The following is a 21,085-nucleotide window of genomic DNA, read 5'->3' as shown; positions in this document are numbered from 1 at the left end:
ATGTATATAACAGGGACTAAAGACTACTTACACTCACGTAACTATGTAACACACTAACAGGAAAGCTCTATCAGCCCTCTTCTGCATGCATAAGCTCGTGTCTCTGTGATTGACATGGAAGACAGAGGATCCCATCCGTCCCACTCAAGGAGCATGGCCAATTTTCCTGATATTTGCAAACCAGTCTTTTTTTTTTTTTTTTTTTAAATATGTTTAACACAGGATTACTGCAGAAAAAAAACATTTCACTGTTCTATTTTTTGTTAAATATATAAATAAATGAATGAATAAAATTCAAGTGGGTCATTGCAACTCATCCAGAACATAATACTTAAACCATCCATATCTTTCATGCTAGGTCACACAACCTAGACAATCTCAGACAATTAGCTGCAAGGTTCTTAGTCTTGTTGTCTAAGCTGTTCTGGATGTCCTGCTGGTTTTAGGACTGAAAGGAGACATTTGCTTCCAGTGAACAAAGAAAGAGGTGAATCCATATAGACACGCATCAAGCATGGTGACACTGGACTCTGTGATGGTGTGATTGCATGGCAGCTGATGTATGTGTGTGAGAGACAGAGAGAGAGAGAGAGAGAGAATGTGTGTATGTACATGCTGCACAGGTTCAGTCAAAGAGGGTCTTTCATTTTGCTGTGAGCATCCAGACACGCCGCTGAAGTGGGTAAAAATAACCACCTGCTGTCTAGTGGGGAGCTATTCTACACCCAAATCTATCAAAATTGCACATACTGTACACATGACCTCAAAAACATTAGCTCACAGACACACACACATATACACACACACACAAAACTGCCTAGAACCCTAACTATTGCAACATGGGCTTGGCTATGCCTCTAAATAAAACAGCATTCTGAGAAACACCCATGCGGTCATAGGAAAAGATGTGAACTGAGGTAACTGAAGGGACCCCGACAATGCAAACACACAGCAACACCAAACACACACACACACACACACACACACACACACATACATACGTTTCTCTTACTATTTCTCTTACTAACCTTCCACTAACATAATTATTAATTAGCTAATCAGCTAATTAATGCTACACCTAAATATATCCCTAACTTTAGTAACCAAAAGGATTTTTTTAAAACTCTTTTAGTTTTTAAAATAAAAGCAGCAGGTTTGTATAAAACAAAGCAGCTTTCCTCATGGGGACCAACCAAATGTCCCCACAAAGTCGAAATTGTCAGATATTCCTATTTGTGCTCTGACATTTGGTCCCTACAAAGATATAAAAACACACACACAAACTCGGGCACAGCGCACATACAGAACTTGAGTTATACACACATGTTGGCGTGTTGCCCCTTGTGGCAAGGGTTTTCTGGTAAACCTGTTATTAACTGCTCAAACAACATTGTCTTAAGATAGTAAACAACACAGCCAGCGTTTGTTGAGTCATCACTGAACATTATGTTTGTTTCTATCCTTGGGTCTAGTGTGTTATTGTGACAGTTCTTGTAGGGGGTGACCACAAGAAGACCACAGGTCTGGCTCAAATCAAAATTCCATCCCTAACAAAGCGGCACATGGAAGCTGTAGTTAAAGTAAACTCAACCCTACCCCTTAACCCCGTTAACAAACTTTCATAATTCATGAGTCATTTTACTTCCAGTAAAACTCATACAGAAGGCCGACCATCTCGTTCCTCTTTTTGATGACCAAAAACAGCCTTACTGTCACTCAGCGAACTTCGGGGAAAACATATGATCTTCTTACCAGAAGGTTCTTGGTGCTAAAACAAGTAAAACTGGGAAAAGGAGGAGTTTTGCACAACAGTTAACAGGAAATATGGACTATTATTTATTATTTTTTTTAAAATAGAAACAGATTCTACTGTCTCATGCTGGAGAATCTCTATGAACCAAATATAACTTTTAAAAATAATTACCCATTATTTGAACCCAGGATTTGAACAAATGATGAGGGAATGTGATGAGAATACAGGTGAGAAATGAACACTGAGATCTGAGAATTTTTATTCTGTGAGAATTAAATTTAAAATGAACTTGTTTAGACATTTCCTCATTGGTGCACAAATCTTTTGCATTTTTTTGGAAGAAGATTTCATGCCATGCTCTGTACTCTTATATCTCAGAAAATACTGGGGAAAATATGACAATGTCCCTCTAAAAGCTTTAATGAGCCCTGGCAAAAGTAAGAAATAGCTGACAAAATAGCTGTTGATGTTCTTCTTTCTTCTTGTTGTTTATAATGAAAGGAAACTCTCAGTTACGGCATAGAAACGCACATAAGACACTACGCTATGTTAATAAAATATTCTAATTCCTCTGATACATTTTACTCCACAAATATATGCAAAAAAGATCATTTCAAGCAACTTCATCTCTACACACGCTATCCAAAAGAGATAAACAGGTGCTGAGTCAAAGCTCATTATATAGAGTCAGTGTCACTCCTGTGGATTATCTAACACTCCAATTGTCTCCACTCCACATTTGTAGTAATGCACTTATAATAATAATAATAATAAGAAGAAGAAGAAGAAGAAGAAGACCTTTACACCTTTACAGTGTATTACACGCAAATAAAATCATACATTAAGTAAGATGTTGTAAAACTGTTTTTAAATAATGCCTGATTTTTGCTATACACAAAAAGCTGATTTTAGTCTTCTTTTGCACTTACACAAGTGCACACATATAGCTGTGACATGGAGGAGTATTAATGTGAATATTAACATAAATATAACTCTTAAACAGAATTACATTTTGTTATATTATTAGATACATGTACTGTATGCAAGGTAGGGTGTACTGTTACAGGAATATAATCAATGACCGAGCAGCATGATGAGGGTTAGGGTTGTCAGTATTACCACCTGGAAGTTGATTTATTTTTACCTGTTTTATTCAATTTGCCAACAATTACACACTGTTTATTTACCTTTTTTTCTGGTGGAATGTCTGGGAAATAAGCTTCCTTTTATGGTAGTGCTGAACTACATTTCCCATCATCCCCAGCATGTCACATGTCCACTGATCACTCACACTTGTTCTGTGGTACTCCTAATAAGCACCACTATTTAAGTTCTAGTTTCTTTGTGTTTCACTGTCAAGCTTTTGTCATTGTCGTAGTGTTAGTGTGCTGTTAGTGTGTTGCCGCATGTTGTCGCGTGTTGTATGTTCTTTGCTTTTTATGCTATGTTCATTTTTATTATCCTTGTTGTCATGCCGCTGGTTTTGCTAGCACCTTGCTTAATAAACACTATCTGCACTTGCATCCGCCACCTCTACATATCCATGACACTCCCATTATCATTTGCATTATAGCAGCTATAAATGCTTGTTTCCTCACCAGCCTGACTTTTTCTATCTCTTGAAGTTAATAAGGCAAAAAAAAAAAACACACACAGCTTGTCATATTACAAAGAAACCTCAAAACACAGTCCTCTGTCCTGAAGACTTTCCTACAGAAGCTCATAGGAGCAGCTTTACCTCAGATTGTTACAAAAAGCCCGGACACTGGAGACTCCTTCTATAGATGTTACATAAATGTTTCCTTACAGAAAGCTTTACCATATCAATAAATTGTCTTTGGTAACTAACGTTTTTTTTTTTTATCTGTTTATTATTAGGCTAACATGGAGTTTTCTCTGTACAAGTCCCTGTACTGTAACTATACAAACAACATGTTATACAGTTAGACAATATGTAAATATAAAATCTTATTTTTTACAGTATTAACTGAGAAAAATATTTACTACATTTGGTATTTTAAAAGAAATCTTACACTTAAATCCTAAGTAGAACAGCATGTAACAGTACATTAGTAGCTATGATGCATGAAAGGCATTGAGTACATCGAGTGGCATTGAGTACATTAAGCGGAGCAGATTTAATTAACTGACTTTTTAAATGGCCTAATGCTCACTATGTTAAACATCAGTTCGAGGCTAACATTACACATGACCTAGTGTTGCTTTTTCCAATACAAATGAAGCAAGCAGTCATGAAAACTATAAAACGAAATACTTTTTTTTTAAGGTGTTTTGAGGACTGAAAAAGTGTGTGTAGTTCCTGGGTTAAGAAACACTGATCTATTGTTCAGTGCAGTTCATCCAGTAACAGAACTTAAGTCATCATTTCCAACCACAGTAAGGCCTGCTGTTCTTTGCTGGCTGTTAAACAGGTATACAGTACCCAGCGTTTTTAATACAACTTTATGTTCCAGGTTTAATTTGACATACAGTATATAATTCTACAACCAGCTAGTCCTATGAAATGTAAGTCTAAAGTTCACTGTGTATACCTAAAAGTAAAATGTTTGGGGAAAAAAAGAGTGTTGAGTTTCTGAAATCAAATGATTTTCTGTTTTTCTAGCAGTACAACTGTAATGGCAGATCATGCTGCTTGATAGCAAGGTGACGTAATGCAGAGGGGCACCAGGCATATGTTCTCTAATTTCATGAACAGTGAATCAACAGAGATGATGAGAAACTCTACCAAAAACCTCCTGCCTGCAATCAATAGCACTCACAACTCTTAGAAAGTGTGTTTGTGTGTAATGGCTAGTTTCCAGTGGCTTATGTTTTTGATAGAAATTAATGAGCATTTAAAACAGAAAAACAGTATTTCCGACTGGGTGCGTTAACCGTCTGTCAAAACCAGACATTTTTTTTAATTAGCACATTAATCTTATAACCTTGATTGACAACATTTATCAGTCCTATTAAACTGTAAACCTAAGAGCAAGGTTTGCAAGGATGTGGGATAAATTTAAGTTTGCATGCACATGCTCCAAACATGAGCAAAGCAGATCCATGTGTGTGTAAGACAATTTTGAGTGGGCACATTTCCGTATGGGAGCAAAGGAAATAAGTGTCAGAGCTAAAGGAATTGTCATTAAAATGTAAAAAAAACCCTGAAAATTGCACATTTTTTTCCAGAAGTAACCAGCTGGCCCTGATGAAGTAGACAAATAGCTTTTAAAAGCTGGTGTAAGATCAGAACATATCAGCCAGCTAGAATTAAAGGCAATCCATTTGGACCTTGAGTTCTTTTTACCGGTTCTGAAACATCATCACATGTTGGTTCACTCAGACCACGTTGCGGCAGTCAGCTACATCAACCATCAGGGTAGCACAATTCTGAGCAGCTCTTTTCCGCCTTGTATGGAATCACCTTAGGTGGGCCTATCCATGGTTAGCCTCACTGAGGGTAACTAATCTGCAAGGACTGTACCACAGTAGCCTATTGAGACAGCATGCACTGGCCCATGACTGATCGCACCATCTACTATCCACTTTTCCTCCTCTAGCAAAATCTTAGTGGCTCTAGGATGGGTGGCTGGCACGTTACCACCACTTCTTACTCTCTGAACAGATCTGCTGTCTCAAATGGACAGAGAGATTTGGCACCCATAGCCAGGTCACCCATGCTTCAGTATAAAAGTATAAATGAACAACTGAGGACTGTGACCTAGTAGTCTACAAAATACTCTGGAATGCAATAGCCCATAGCACATAGGTATTGCATGCCAACGGAAGCTGGTGGAAGCTGTTCCCAGAAGGGTGTGCACCCACAGGCTGGATCTAGTGCATTGCCCAAGTCCCAAAATACTTTTATTCAGTGACTGCTAGCCAGCTGCAAGTCCCTATCTGCACTAAAGATACATATGGCTGCCATATCAGTGCACCAGAACACCATGGATGGTATCTCTATGGAGTCTGATAAGCTTATGACAAACTTTCTGATAGAATTGAGGTACTTTCGTTTGCCTTGTTTCCCTAAGAGCTTGGTGTGGTATCTTCCCTGTTCTGAAGTCCCTCAAGGTCCCTCCATTTCAGAGAACTGCTTGCTCTGGGGATAATCCCCTGGCATGGTTATGTGGCCAGGTCATTCTGAGATATCCCTGTGGTTGTCTTTTTCAGCAAACAAGTTTGGTAAATCAGTCGATGACAGTGTTCCATGAAAGTGAACCGTCATTCCTTGCTGTGCCAGGTCAACACCCTATAGTGATGTTTACATCGGACAGTGGCCATCTGATTCCTCCAACCAACTCTTCTTCTGTCACGATTGAAAAAGTCTCAAGGGGCTCCCTTGTCGTAGCAGAGGCTGGCCCACTGGGACATCATCACCATGGCCTACAGACAGGCTGCACACTGAGTTCCTATCATGATATGCCACTCTACCAGGAGCATCTTCTCCTCTTGGGTATTATTTAGAGGTGTGTGAGGTCCTACAAGGTTAACACTGTCCCTCCTAGGAGTGAGTCCAGTGGCCTTCTCTGATCTCCTTTCTGATTAGTCCTAAGGTGAGTCTTACTCCTCATGACATTGTTGGCATATGTCATCCAGCTAATTTTTACCACGTATGGGAGTTAGGAAAGGTGAAACAGAATGCTAATTATGTATGTGGTTCTACGAAACCTGGATAACTGCTAAGTTTCCTTGACATTGATTACCAGCGCTAACCTGAGAAGGTTCAGGGAAAGATGGCCTTATGATAGTGGTATTTATTGCAAATATTGCAATCATACATCACTTTGCTTGCACGCATTGAAGAAAGTGATTCTCACTGCCCCTGGCTGTTATCCAGGGTAACCCCAGTTACATCTGTAACTAATGTTTAACCATATTGTTGGAGGCAATCTGCTCATATGACTGAAGCAGTCCCAAATGAATGATGTATGCATTGCTGTTTTCACACTGTGTGTTATAGTTTTAACACCAGGCACAATCTGAATAAGTTTCTTAATTCTGGCCCGGTCCACTAGAAAGCCTTGGCTTAAGTTAAATGCAAGTAAATTAAATCAAGCTAGCTCACTCTCTGGTATTTTCTGTTACAAATATGAGCATCATTTATCGTTTATCCTCAAGTTTTGTCATTTATCACTTATCACTCATACAATAAACATGCAAGGTTATTAGCTCATAAATATGTAAGTAACAAATATTTTTGCTAAGGTGATGAAAAAAATCCGGTGTAAAACAATCTAAAGTGTATTCCCGCCTCATGTCCCGTGTTCCCTGCATAGACTCTGGATCCAGCATGACCCTGCCCAGGACGAAGCATTTACTGAAGGTAAATAAATGAATGAATCTATCGTTTGTGTTGTCTGTTTCATGAATGTTGGTAGGCAAAGAAGGATGAGAGCAGAGACTTGAAAGAAAGTGTTGTTGTTGGCGGCGTTGTTGCTGTTGGTGTTGTTGAATGAATGTATTATTTTTTTATTACTACCACTTGATTACAGCCATCATCTGAGAAATCAGTCAGCTTACTCAGCTGCATTATACCTGAACTGGAAACCTAAAACGGACCAGCTGTAAAATCTGGAAAGAGTTCTAAGCTTGTGCAAAGTCACAGTCTGTAATTCATCGCGGAGCTTTCATGATGCGTCATGATCTCAGAGCTCCAGTACCATTCTAAAATGCCAAAGAAACCAGCAAATTTGGACCTGAAAGTTAAAACACTCTTATTTATTGGCATGGAACGGATTTAATTCCCACAGAGTTGTACTCGTATTACTCATATTAAGTGTGCAGAAATCAAACTCCATTCTGGCTCTGATGACACTCAATCAGAGTGCCGTTTGGGCTCAGGGCCTATCAGTTTTACAATCAAGGCTTTATTCCCCTGGGCTAACGGCAAAGACTTTAAGGGTGATTACAGAAGGATTGTCTTAAGTACCTCAGAGCAAAAAGGCACTGTAAGTTAAATCGTATTCTGGCAGAACACTCTTAACAAAGAGGGGTATTGGGTTTCACAGAGTTACGGGAATGATGGTTAAGGATCAGTGTCGGGTTTGAGATATTTAGGATTATTAGGCAGTGTTTCTAATAATGTTACAGACTAGCAATTGTAGGTTACATAACTAAAAATAGTTCTACAAAAACACACTTCAGTCATTGGATATTTGAAAATTTATGTCCATCAATGTTACATTTTCAGCGATGACAACTACAGTGCTGGCCAAAAGCCAAAGCCGAGTATAAACCTCTGTTTTAAAAGGAAAAATGTTTTTGCTCTTTCTCAAATTTTAACACAGTTCCCTGTGCTCTCTAGAGACCTCGTCGAAGAAAAAAAATACTTTAATTCAGTTTTTTGCACTGTTAACACATGTATCATTTTGTCTCACTGTGAATTTTGATTTTATTTGCTAATAAACACTTCCACTTGCACTTCACTAGGCAATGAACAGTCATCGAGAGCTGTTGTATTTGAAGAAACTATGGCCACAACATTAGATAATACAGTGAGGTCATACATGTTAGGCCATAAAAGAGGGGAAGGTATCTGTAGGGGTCCAACAGTCCAGAGTGCAGCAGAATGTCTCAAAATGATAAGGATTTCATTTTTCAAAGTTAGGTACGTAGTCCTATATATTCACCTTGTGTGTGTATATGGGTGCAGTGGCAATCTTGCTGTTTTAGCCAGTTTCTAAAAACATAATTTACTATAGAATCATACATATAATACATTCAGGAATTATTCAAACCCTTACTCCAAACCCCAATGCTCTTATTTTGTTACATAACAGACGTTATTTATAATGGATTAAATCCATTATATCCTCATCGATCTGCAAAAAAAGAAACTGAACATAATAATAAAAAATAAATGTAAAAATTAAAATTTCCATACATCATCTTTGAGCCCTTAACATAAAATAACATAAAATAAATAACAAGCAAAAGGGGGCTGAATGTATTCTGAATCATCTTCTGTATGTACCTTTATAGAGACATCTATATATTGCAGACCCACTTATATTGATTTTCAAGACACTACCCACCAGTTTATCTCTAGAATTTTGCATTTACAGTATGTGCAATAAATATTTTGCAAGGCACAGATATGGTGGCCCATAAGTGCAAAACATGTAAAGAAACCAAAAACACAACAGCAAATCAGAAAACATAACAGCAAATTAAGAAACAGTACAGCAAAGTCAAAAACACAACAGCAAATTAAGATTCAACTTTACTGTCATTGTGCAGAGCCAATAAAATGCAGCTTTCACATATTCCAGCTTTCTAGGAAGCTGGGGTCAGAGCACAGGGTTAGCCATGATACAGCACCCCTGGAGCAGATGTGGTTAAGGGTCTTGCTCAAGTGCCCAACAGCAGCAGCTTGACAGTACTGGGGCTTGAACCCTCAACCTTTTAATCAGTAGCCCAGAGATTTAACCATTCAGCCACTACTACCCAATATAGAGGTGATGTACAACAGCAAATCAGAAAACACAACAATAAAACCAAAAACACAACAACAAAAATCTGGACACACGTGAACATTAACTCAAAAATGGAAAGGGTAGATCCTTAGTGAACATCACATGCTCGTTATGTTATTGAAGTGCAGAGTAATTATAATAACCTAACTTCCTTTTTGAGGGGTTTTAATTGTTCACATACTCATATTAATGCCTTGTAAGGTTAGCAGCATATCAAAAATAACACCAACTCAATGCCTTTGATAAAAATAAGCACGAATTAAAGCACCAGTAGGATTCATTTAGGCTCGTATTTCCTCTTACAGTAAACATCCTCTCTTCATTTTCTGCGGTCTCTCAGACTGGCGCATGCTGTAGCCAATCACCAACAAGCATGTGACATTTAATAAGGGCCTACCCTTTCAGCTTAGAGTTAATGTTGCTGTGCTTCTGCATTTACTGTTGTGGTTTCGGTTTGTTAATGTGTTTTGCACTTATGGGCCACCTTACACAGAACAGTTATGCAGACATCATCTTTAAAAGCCTCGGTGTGAGTAAAGAGGGATTGATTGAGGAAAATACCTGAAAGAGCTTAAGTCAGGGAGTGGAAGTGTTTATTCAGGTGAGGTGTGGCATTTGCTTTTTTGCAACGCCTCATTGAGGAGAACATTCAACTAGCTTGTAAAATCACACAGTTCCTGTAAATGGAAAGTACACCACATCACCTTCACATTGCACATTTTCTTGCTTGATGGATGCAATAACAAGTCTTGTATTTGAGGACTGGCACGGAAAACTGAGTCATGTTTACAAAGCTGAAGTGCAATAGGGAGATCTCTGACGAAACAACACAAGACAAATATGGCCACTGGGTAATTCCCAATACAGACACAGTCTCTCTCAAACTGAAAACTTTAACTGCACCTTTACATTGAGGGGGGGGAGGATGTGGGCATACTCGGGACACGGCAGGCCTAAAACAAATTCATAACCATGTTGGTCTGCCATATTAGATGTTAAGCAAATCTGGAATGTCTTGTAGTGACTTGCAAAAAGAGGCTTCTAGTGTGTATGTATAGCACGCATTATTAGACAGCATGTGCATTAGATAATGCTATTAAATGGGTGGGTCTGAGAACATCTGAAACACTAATCTCCCATGTGAGTGGCACAAGAAGCTGCAGCCTTCTAATACAAATTGGAGGGCAGCTCAACATTACAGGGCAAAATTCTTATCAGATGTGCTAACATTGGGTCTCATACACAGTATCAAGCTGGATATGAACAGATTTATTCAGAAATCATTTGTGCCATTATTTACACAAGAAATTTGGTATTCATGAAAATCCTGTAATTTCAGGATAAACATTCGTATCCTACTCGTCCTCCTGAGCGTGTGTAAATTTACGCATAAGAAGACTAACTAATATATTCATCAGCTTCAGAGCTTACCCTTTGCAATAGTTTACTGCATGTTTATACCCAGTCATTTCATACTAATGACATTAACTAAAGAAATATTAAATACGAAAAGCATAACGAAAGCAGGCAAACATAAATTCATAAATTAAGACAAATAAGATCAGTTATTCAATTAAGAGTGTTGCTGTATAAAAGGAGGATGGGCTGCAATGACTCAGTTGGTTCTGTTTACCACATCATCATCACCATCATCATCATCACCATCATCATCACCATCATCATCATCATCATCTTTTAATGCTGTGTAACACTCTATTATAGCCAGCACTAAGTGACTGATGAGTGACCAATCCTGTATGTCTCAAGTTGCAATGTGCCATATACTCCCTAGTGTGCTGCGTGACGTCCTATGACACATATGATACACATAGGCTGCATGACTTGCCATGACACCCTGCCAACGCGGCACTGGGAAGGGCTGCACTGGTGCGCAAAAGACTGGTGTGTAGTCGCAACATTTCATTTCGCATTATTTAATTTACATCTAATTCACCTTTTCTGTAGTTTGGCTCCAGATTTTGGCCTTTTCAATGATTTATTATGCTGTTAAATAATATATTTTCATCAAGTTAGACGTGAGTCAAAATAACTTTCACTTCTTCCTCTGAGAAAGACGTTTTTGCTGTTTACTCGTCATTTCAGCACTGTGAGCTTTGCCTTTTATGGGGTTTTGTGGGCGTCACCAAATGCAAATCAGCTGTGCCGGCCTGGTTATTTACAGATGACTGGCATTCTTCAACACATGCACACGAGTACTAAGCATTTCTGAAACTTTTGTAAATCTGGGGGAAATTTTTACTTCTGTTTGGCTTACGCAAACTTTTACAGACAAGTTTACTAAAGGAATAATAAATGAGGCCCATTGCTAGCAGCCAGAGAGAAAAAATAGAATGTTACCACAAAAACCTTGGCATATGTCGGTGGATTGAAAGGCTACATGATAACAGAGTAAATATAAACCAGATAAACCATGAAACAGTGGTTTATCTGAGCAAAAGTACAGTATAAAAATAGTCTTTACGCATGTAGGACTGATATGAAAGTAAAATATCAGCCAGACGTTTACTTTTTTGGTAGCGTGTAGATTCATTGATTGCCTGATACAAACCACGGTGTATGTTTCTTGTGACTATGATTTTGGCAGTGGATGTAAAGATAATGTTAGTTAGCAATTTTTTATTTTTACAACAGTAAGAAAATAGCAAAGCAGACATTTGGGGTGATCACGACTTAATAATTAGCAGCTCCTGTAATTTTTTTTTTTTTACTAACCAAAGAGACCACAGTACTCAGAGCTTAATAAAGGGGGTTTCAAAGGTACCTATATAAAGAAAATAAATATGTGTTGTCCATCTTTTTCTACAAAAGGGCAGTGGTGGCTCAGTGAGCTTCTGATCAGAGGGTCATGAGTTCAAATCCCAGCATCGCCAAGCTGCATCTGTTGGATCCTTCAGCAAGACTCTTAACCCCTCAACTGTTCAGTTGTAAGTCACTTTGGATGAAAGTGTCAGCTAAATGAGGTCAGTGTAAAATTAAAAAGTCAGTAAAAATATATCAGACACAAATCTGACAAATTAGAAGTTTGATTTATATTGTACTCTTCATTTATTCCCAGATATTGTACACAAACTCTACCAGTGATTGTTAATAAAGGTAGCAAATCTTTATGTTCCTATAACAACTGGTTTCTTGTAATCCAGTAATAATCAGCGTCAGTATGTCGTATTACAAAAGCACCATACTGTAGAACAGAAAATCACGCATCTTAATCTGACACCGTGCTAATCATCTCAGTCGGGAAACCAGAAATGTCAACCACATCCAGCTTGCTGTTAGCCTCTGCTAAGATTTCGGAACTAGTGCCTTATTTGTCCTGACTTACCCTCCGTCTCGCTTTCCTTCTGGATGACAGCTTACACTCATCCTGAAAAACGAAGAAACTCTTGGACCTGTCTATGCACTCGTGTCTTTTCTACACTCTCAGAAAACTTTACCTTTCCTTGTCACTGAGGCAGCACCCTCAAGCGTGCACCTTTTGTACCATAAGTGTGTATCTTTTACCTAGAAAGGGGCATGTAGCGTACATTTAAAGCCTTAATTCTAAAAACAGGCCTAATTATGCTAATTATGGTCCAATTAAAAATGTGCCTTAAATCATTTTTAAAGGTACACTATAGCCATGCTTCCAGGTGAATGTTACACACTGAAGGTACAGAAGAGTCAACCCCAGCGACAAGGACTTCTGAGAGTGTACCTTTACAAGGGATTGTTTGACCAAAAGTATCAGCTGTGTGCTAGCCTAGGTATAAAGGACACCACGGGCAACGAAGCAGCATGACCATAGCATCAATATTATACTTCGCAAACATCCTCCCAGCTTAGTCTGATCCGCCAGTTGCCAGAGCTGGACAAACTGGTAGCCATCTTTAAGTGAGGGTAGCTGGAAACCGTTTCTGGATAACCGCTACTAGTGCAGTGAGGTCATTAGAAAATCTCAAACATTTGTTGATCAATTTAGTGCAGTCAGGAAACCTGGAAAATCCCTTAAACGCAACTTTGCCAGCTGGTTGCTGGTCAGACCAAGCTGGAATTTTTCAGTGTGTACCTTTACAAGGGATCAGTATTGCCTGTGTGCTGTTTCTTGTAAGGACACATGACTAATGAGTATTAGTTCAACTGAAGCATCTGTACTGACCAGCATACACATCCACAGCATTGACAGACACAAATTATAGATTGCATGAAAGAAAGCAGCTCTAATTTCTGTTCTCAGCCAAATTTGACCAAGTGTGACTAGTCTAACAAAGACACTGCAAAATAAACAGTGATGCACAAGCATGCATGCGTGTAGTAGACTCATGCACGCTGTGACATAACCATATTTCCATATCGATATATCAATCCGTGCGTTTTAAGCCGAACCTCAGTTGCGCTCGCGCTTATGTAACGCTATTGATAATTTCGGCTCGCGCGAACAATGCGGAGAGGAGCCCCATGGTGCCCCGCGGCTGGATCCCGCAACACCTACCTGCAAAAAAAAAAAAAAAAAAAAAAAAAAAAAAAGAACCCAGCCACCATCATCAGCATCATCTTCCACATCTCACTCTCATGCACACCCTCGTGCACTGTTTATTTATATTAAATGACTGTAATGTCCTTTGTTTTCAAACAATGCTTTCACGCGCTTCTAACCAGCATGATACTGTTCCCACAAATGCTGATGCTCTGAAATCAGCAGCTTCATCCAACTGGCTAAGGATTGCTCTCAGCTTCATTCAGGAAGTTCTGGACTGCACAATGAATCCAATCATCTGTTTTTAACCCCATTACTCCAAAAAGGCGCGTGCTGGTGTTGTGCTTTAATAATCGCCTGAAAGCAAACCCTGCAATCTGAGTGAGTGAGTGAGTGAGTGAAGTGGTGTGAAGTGAAGTGGTGTGAACAAGGCAGCATGCATTCAGGGCAAAGGAAAGGAGTATCTTTGGTACCTACCTACCTACCATGCGGGACTGTCCGATCTGAACTATCCGCAGTACACTGTCAGCCACCTTACACTGAGTAATCATGAAGCAGGAATTCAAAAGCAGTACCTGAAAGCGCAGCTGTGCTCCCTGGAGATGTCCTGGTTGCCTCGCAATGCTTGTGCATTATTGCATTTAGGTCAAAGCCAGAGTCCGGAGAAGCAGTTGTAGCGGATGGTCGGCCATGCCTCCCACCTCCTGTCTTCTTTATTGGCACAGTAAGCAGAGCTGCAATCTCACTCAGCTCTGCTGGCCTGCTCGAGCATGGGGAAACCACGCCCCCTCTGTGCACTGGCTGTCAGTGCTTTCAGTGCAATGTGTGTGTGTGTGTGTGTGTGTGTGTAAGGTCATTTCAGTTCTCACTGTGTGTACTGTTTTGCTGTATGATCTCGTCAGTGCTGTACTGTTAGTGTAGGACTAGTGTGACTCTGAGCCACATGAGCTGGAATATGTACTATGGGCTCAGTGTTGCCATTGCTCTTTTCAGGAGAGTGTAGCTAATGCATGCTGAAAGAGTCGCTACAAGTCACCAGGTGACGTCATAGACTACATCAGCATATTTATTGTAACGTCATGATCATTTGCATATCAAACCCTGTTACAGGAACAAGGAAGGAATAGACTAGAGTTTTACCAGCATAGAAAATAATTCTATAAACATTTCTTACAGAAAGAAGTCTATGGACATGGCACCACAAACACACTATTTACATTGCAGGCAAAAAGAAGCAGCGGTAGCGAGAAGTCGGGAAGTAGACATGATGGAAAAACATTTTGGACGGAGTAACTTGCTTTTTATTACTTGGAAATGTAAACAAGAATACAGTTTAAACTCAAGAACAAAAAATGTGTTGTTGTTGTGACCAGTGGAGGTCGTTGAGGAACAATGGTGATCAGTGATTGGTCATTGGGGAACAATGTCGTTCAGTGATTGGCCGTTAGGGAACAATGCTGACCAGTGATTGGTTTTGGGAACAGCGGTGACTAGTGATTGGTTGTTGGGGAACAATGGTGATCAGTGATTGGTTTTTGGAACAATGGTGATCAGTGATTGGTTTTGGGAACAATGGCGATCAGTGATTGGCTGTTAGGGAACAATGGTGATCAGTGATTGGTTTTGGGAACAGTAGTGATCGGTGATTGGTTTTTGGAACAATGGTGATCAGTGATTGGTCGTTGGGAAACAATGGTGATCAGTGATTGGTTTTGGGAACAGTGGTGGCCAGTGATTGGTTTTGGGAACAATGGTGATCAGTGATTGGTTTTGGGAACAGTGGTGGCCAGTGATTGGTTTTGGGAACAATGTTGATCAGTAATTGGTTTTGGGAACAATAGTGATCGGTGATTGGTTTTTGGAACAATGGTGATCAGTGATTGGTCGTTGGGAAACAATGGTGATCAGTGATTGGTTTTGGGAACAGTGGTGGCCAGTGATTGGTTTTGGGAACAGTGGTGGCCAGTGATTGGTTTTTGGAACAATGGTGATCGGTGATTGGTTGTTGAAAATAATGGTGATCAGTAAATGGTTTGGGAATAATGGATTGGTTTTTGGGAACAATGGTGATCATGGGGGGAAAGGGGAAGGTTCTTACTTGTGAGTGATCTATATATGCTCCATGATAGTAATGAAAAGTGTACAATACAGGTACAATATATGTCTACTGTACTCACTGTTTTACAGCATATAAACATTCTGGCACATTAGAAAGTCTTCAGTTCAGCGGAAAGCTGATATTGTGACTAACATCAGATAACATTAGCAGTTAATATTTCAGACATTAACTACATGCAGTGTTGTAACCAGGGGCAGAAGGTAGGCAGAAGGTAGACAGAAGGTAGAAGGAAGGTTGTTAAATGTGGTGACATGATTGTGGAGTGGGTAGCTTTGCTGCCTCACACCTCCAGGGTCCTGGATTTGATCCTGAGCTCAGTTTACAGTCTGTGCAGAGTTTCGCTTGTTCTCTCCATGTTCATGTGGTTTCTCCAGTTTCCTCCCACTGAACAAAAACCTGCAGGTAGGAGGACTGGCTAAGATAAATTGTCTCTAGTTGTGAATGAGTGTCTGAATGGGTGTGTGCACGTGGGACTGGCGTCCCATCCAAAGTGAATTCTCCTGCCTTGCACCCAGTGTTACTGTAATAGACTCCAGATACACAGTGTCCCTGAACAGGAAAAAGCAGCTACTAAAGCCGAATGAATGAATTGTTTTACAATGAAATTTCAAGGTAAAAATATCAAAAAACTTCAGATTTTAAAAAGTGAATTCACATTTTAGACCTTTTTTTCCCACAGAATACGTTCAGAAAAATACAATTTATTGAAGATTTATTGAAAAGCTCATATGAGGCTGCTAAAACACAAAATGCCCAATAGCTAATAGTTTATATCAATTATATAAAGTCATCAGATATGTTAACTTTATATTCAAATGTATCCATCAATCAGCGATTTTCAATTACATCTAGCACTTTACCTCTCTCTCGCAGTGCCAAAGATGTGAGTTTCTAAAGGCCTTACCTCTTGCGGAAACATTTGTGTGGCTTGGGCGAACAATATGATATAATTGCAGAGACAACAAACAACCACAGCCATTGTGCGGAGGCTTCAATCGGCATGTTGCGCACATGGCAGCTGGGTGAACTCTATGGAAAAACACGCTACGTGACGAAGACTGTGATTGGAGCATTCATTATGCGACAGCCAAAACAAAACCACAGAGAGTGTGTGAGCCTCTAACCCTTGCCAACTTTGTTAAGCTGAAAGTACATCAAGACCTTTAACATTCCTGGTTATAAAGTGATTAAGTTTGGCTTATAAAAGTAGGGACTATGGGAAAAATCAGTAGAGTAGAAAGGAAAACTGGTGAAATCTTCATGCAGTTGATTTTCATTCACAATGGGCTTGAGTTTATTATCAGCTAAAATAATTGTTCTGAGAACTGCTTACGCAAAAGTTCATTCTACAGCTAATATCAAATAGATAGTAACTATCTAAAAGCCTAATCGACTTGATTTCATTGTTCATCTTCTCGTTGATTTACAATACATGATATTTATTTTACGATTAACTTATAAGTTGACTTTTTTGGTTTAAACAATATTCCTCAACATTGGTCTATTTTTTATTTAATTTGGTTAATGCCATTTGACTACTCGCTGATGGTGGCGACAATGGGATTAGCCCTTGCTTCATCTCTACTTAAAGAAAGCGATGTGGCAGCACTTTAATCCAGCTCTTTCACCTCCTCATCTGTACAAACTGATCAGCTTCCAAAACTTCATCTTTCACGTTAATACCACCATCAAGGCCACCGTGCTCGTCAGCTTGCAGATCGCTAACTAGCCGAGCCGAGTCTCTGCTGTAACATAGCATAACTGCATCGTGTAGCTGTTGTAGAAGTCTCCACTATTTCTACATTGGATTTCTCATTGATAGGACATTGAATGTCACTGAAAAGTGGTAAGAAAGGAAGCTCTTTTTCTTTTGTTTTTAGTAGCTAACAACAAAATCTTACCATTATCAATTTTTTTTTCCTATCAACATCATTGTACCTGTCTTAGCAATGTAGCCCTGTGACATCAGTGAGGCAGACAGCTGCTAACTTCTAACAGGAACAGCAAAAATAAAGTATCAACCAACAAATTAGCATCAAAATCACTAAGCACATGACAAATAGTTCAATATAAACATACAGTTGCAGCGTGGACTCGTTCTTTAATAATCACTTCACACTAATGTGTATACGCACCTAATTGCGCCCACGCACATACAGTCAGCTCTTATGAAATCTGTTCCCTCTGAGTTACACTCAGTTTTGTGTCATAAGACATAATATTCCATCCAAACAAAGCAGAGCCATCGTTTTGGAACGGGGCGGAAACAGGATGTATGAGGGGCAGGGGTAAAAAAATAAAAATATAAAGGGCACATCCTATATGCAGTGGGCATTTTTTTCTTGCATGAAATGAGATGAAGTGCCCTCTATGTGCTCCTACATGCCAGAAAATGTGCCCACTAGGACCCCCACTCCATAGGGCACTACATCTCGTTTTCTTCACTGAAACGACACCCAGTAGAGCACTTCATAATCTTTCCATATACAGAGGGGAACCCTAGTGGGCCCAGCACACTCGTTCTGGGTTTCGTGAATCGAACTCTGATTTGTTCATACGCTGTTACGTGCACTTGTTTCTATGCAACTTTGATGAACAAGGGCCACTGTATCTTTTAGCTCCTGGGGACGCACTGAAGCTTCCTCTATTCCGTGGGTCGGTAAAGGATGGACTGAGGGCTGGATATGGACCCAACAATGTATTTCAGCGGACCGAAGCAAGCACCGTAGCAGAGCTGATAAAGGTATGAAAAAAAATAAAACCTGGCTGTAGTTCAGTGACCTGTTTCCTTAACATGAACTTGGGATTCTCTACCAGATCCTCTGTTGCAGCTTATCCAATCACATGCATGTATTTAAATTATATACCTAATTAATCAGTCCAGAGACTAGCTACTGGGCCAGAGACATTAGTTCAGAAAGTTGAGAGTTTTCAGACCTCGATCGATTTTTCTCTTATTTACACTTTCTGGTCTGATTAGTGAATTAATGACACATTGTGTTTAAAAGCAGTCAAAGACAAAAACAATGTCCATGGCACTAATCAGACATGTTAACACAGAGCACCACTATGAAACGAAACATGATTAATTGTTTGATTAAGTGATTGGCATTCATCAGTCAGTTAGTTTATCCCGACCTTTGTGAGCAAGGAATTTTTTGTAGCTGGACCTTTAGAAATTTTACTTGAATACCCCCCCTGGTCTTTGCCTTAGTACATTACACTGCAAAATATTGTGATTCTTTGCTTCTTCATGTATATTGTTGAATTGTTGGGGATGCTTGCATTCTTCCTGAAATGTAAAACACTCATAAAGCACTTTGTATTAAAGTTGGTGTTGTCACTGATGTATGCATGGACTGTACTTACCTCAGTTTGGAGAAAGGTGTCTCCCAAATTCATAACTTTACTCTAATGCAATGTCATCTTTTCAGTGGGCTACATTTGTTGACACCCAAACTAAAAATGGTCAGCTATTTTTATGCACTTGCACTGTCTAGGTCTATGGCAAGATCCCTTTAGAGTCTCTCCCTCATGTGCCAGCCGTTTTGTTGATTGCCAGCAAGCACTAAAACACATAATGAACACCACTGAGACGCATTATTTCTGTCATCACCGTGGTGCGTGGGTCCTGTTTTTCCACCTGAATTCCCATGATTCCATTCCTCAGTGTCATAGGAACCAGTGAGTTAAGCACGATGATGGCCTTATGCTGTGTGTGAAGGCAGTTATAGGAGCTGTCCTGCCTGGGTTTCCCTTTTTGAGCCTTTCCCCGTGGAGATGCTTTCAAAAAACCACAAATAGACTTAGTACAACCTGTTCCACAATACCCTGCAGTGTCCTCTGTCCCTGCACAGGCAGGATCCCTTATGCAAGCGGCAAACACCCCCCACTGTGGTCCATGTTGTAGTGAAGTCAATGGTTACATAACAGAATTACAGTTGCCTGCTGTTTCCTGCTGGGTGTGAGGGGGACACCACCATGGACACTCGGAAGAGTGGTGAATACTAGGTCACCAAAGAGTGAGGGATGAACAGAGAGACTGAGCTAGACAAAGGAAGTGATAAGGGCTATACAAGATGACATGTAAGGGAAAGGGAATTGCACAGATGGTGAAATCTTGGGAGGTGGAGCTACCAGCCACTACTAAGACAATCATATTTAATCTGCAGACAGGAAAAGACAATCCCTGTTATGCTTGGCTGATAAAGGTGACACGCTCACATGTTTTTCACTGCTGATGAGAAGCAATCAGTCAGAATTTTAGCATTTGAGATCCTGAAACTACTCATGTAATGAAATAGGATTTTTTTTAAATACTTAATGTAGTCAGTAACAGTCTCAGTTTTTTTGTTTTAAAAAAAAAAAAGCACTGAAATAAATCCCTAATATTTTAACAGTCAATTATTCATGAGAATTAATAATCAGTTAATTGGCTTAGAAATGAGGAACAGCTATAACAAAATCATATGCCGTTTTTTATTTATTTATTTATTTTTTCAAAAATGAGGAACAACTTAACATTTTCATCTTGTTACTCTACTGACTTTCTCCTCTAGTGCTGATCTAATGATTATTCCGTTACACAAACAACCAATTTAAATTACCGATAAGAAATTTGCTTTAAACAAAACCATAAGAAACGTGAAATTTGTGGATTTAAATGTGTCTTTCTTTTTATCGAATTTGTTTACTCTTATGACAATTTCATGTTTTGCAGTCATAGAGCTACAAACCTGTGCTGCAATGCTGTGGACCCAGTATGGTAGTAATTTTCTTTAATCGTAGGTCTAGGATCTTCAGTAAATAATGCGTCAAATGTAACAATCCACATTGATAATTTTTCACAATTGACATTTTCATAATCAATCATGTTTACTAATCATTCAAGCTCTAAAAAACATTCAATCATATCTGAGCTACATACTGAATGGTCACTCTATCATTCAGTCAGACATACACAGGGCTGTATGTATCAAATCAGTTTGAATTTAATCACGGAAATATGGTATTGCATATGACCCTATAAAATAGCTGTTTGAAAAGTCTTTACTACAATCAGAACTAAAAAAAAAAAATGTACCAGAAGGGCTGATTGTGGATCAGCAGTCTTCCTGCTCTCTCTTAATCTCTCTCCTCAGCAGTACAGTGGTATGAATGTGGGTCTTGTGTTCGCCCCAGCCCATGCCAATCTTACGAGGGGGAAAATCACATTCCCCAAAGCAGCTCTTGCCAAGAAGGTGTTCATGTTTTCGTGTAAG

At 39.4% G+C, this 21,085-nt stretch overlaps 1 protein-coding gene across 4 annotated transcripts in view; it reads right to left on the bottom strand.

Annotated features, from left to right (window-relative positions):
* The window catches only part of hivep3a (HIVEP zinc finger 3a), a 35,470-nt gene extending 20,917 nt beyond the window's left edge, over positions 1–14,553 (bottom strand). For 3 of the 4 annotated variants that reach the window (XM_026942206.3, XM_026942208.3, XM_053231463.1), the window contains exon 1: positions 14,281–14,550. The gene's annotated coding sequence lies outside the window, so the exon portion shown is untranslated. Of the gene's footprint in view, positions 1–14,280 lie in introns of all 4 variants that reach the window. The other variant, XM_034301641.2, reaches the window with a different exon arrangement.
* Positions 14,554–21,085: the final 6,532 nt, after the last annotated feature.

This window comes from Pangasianodon hypophthalmus, chromosome 29, assembly GCF_027358585.1.
Source record: "Pangasianodon hypophthalmus isolate fPanHyp1 chromosome 29, fPanHyp1.pri, whole genome shotgun sequence".
NCBI lineage: Eukaryota > Metazoa > Chordata > Actinopteri > Siluriformes > Pangasiidae > Pangasianodon > Pangasianodon hypophthalmus.
Note: the sequence above shows the minus strand (reverse complement) of the source record. Positions and strands in the feature narration are given on the sequence as shown.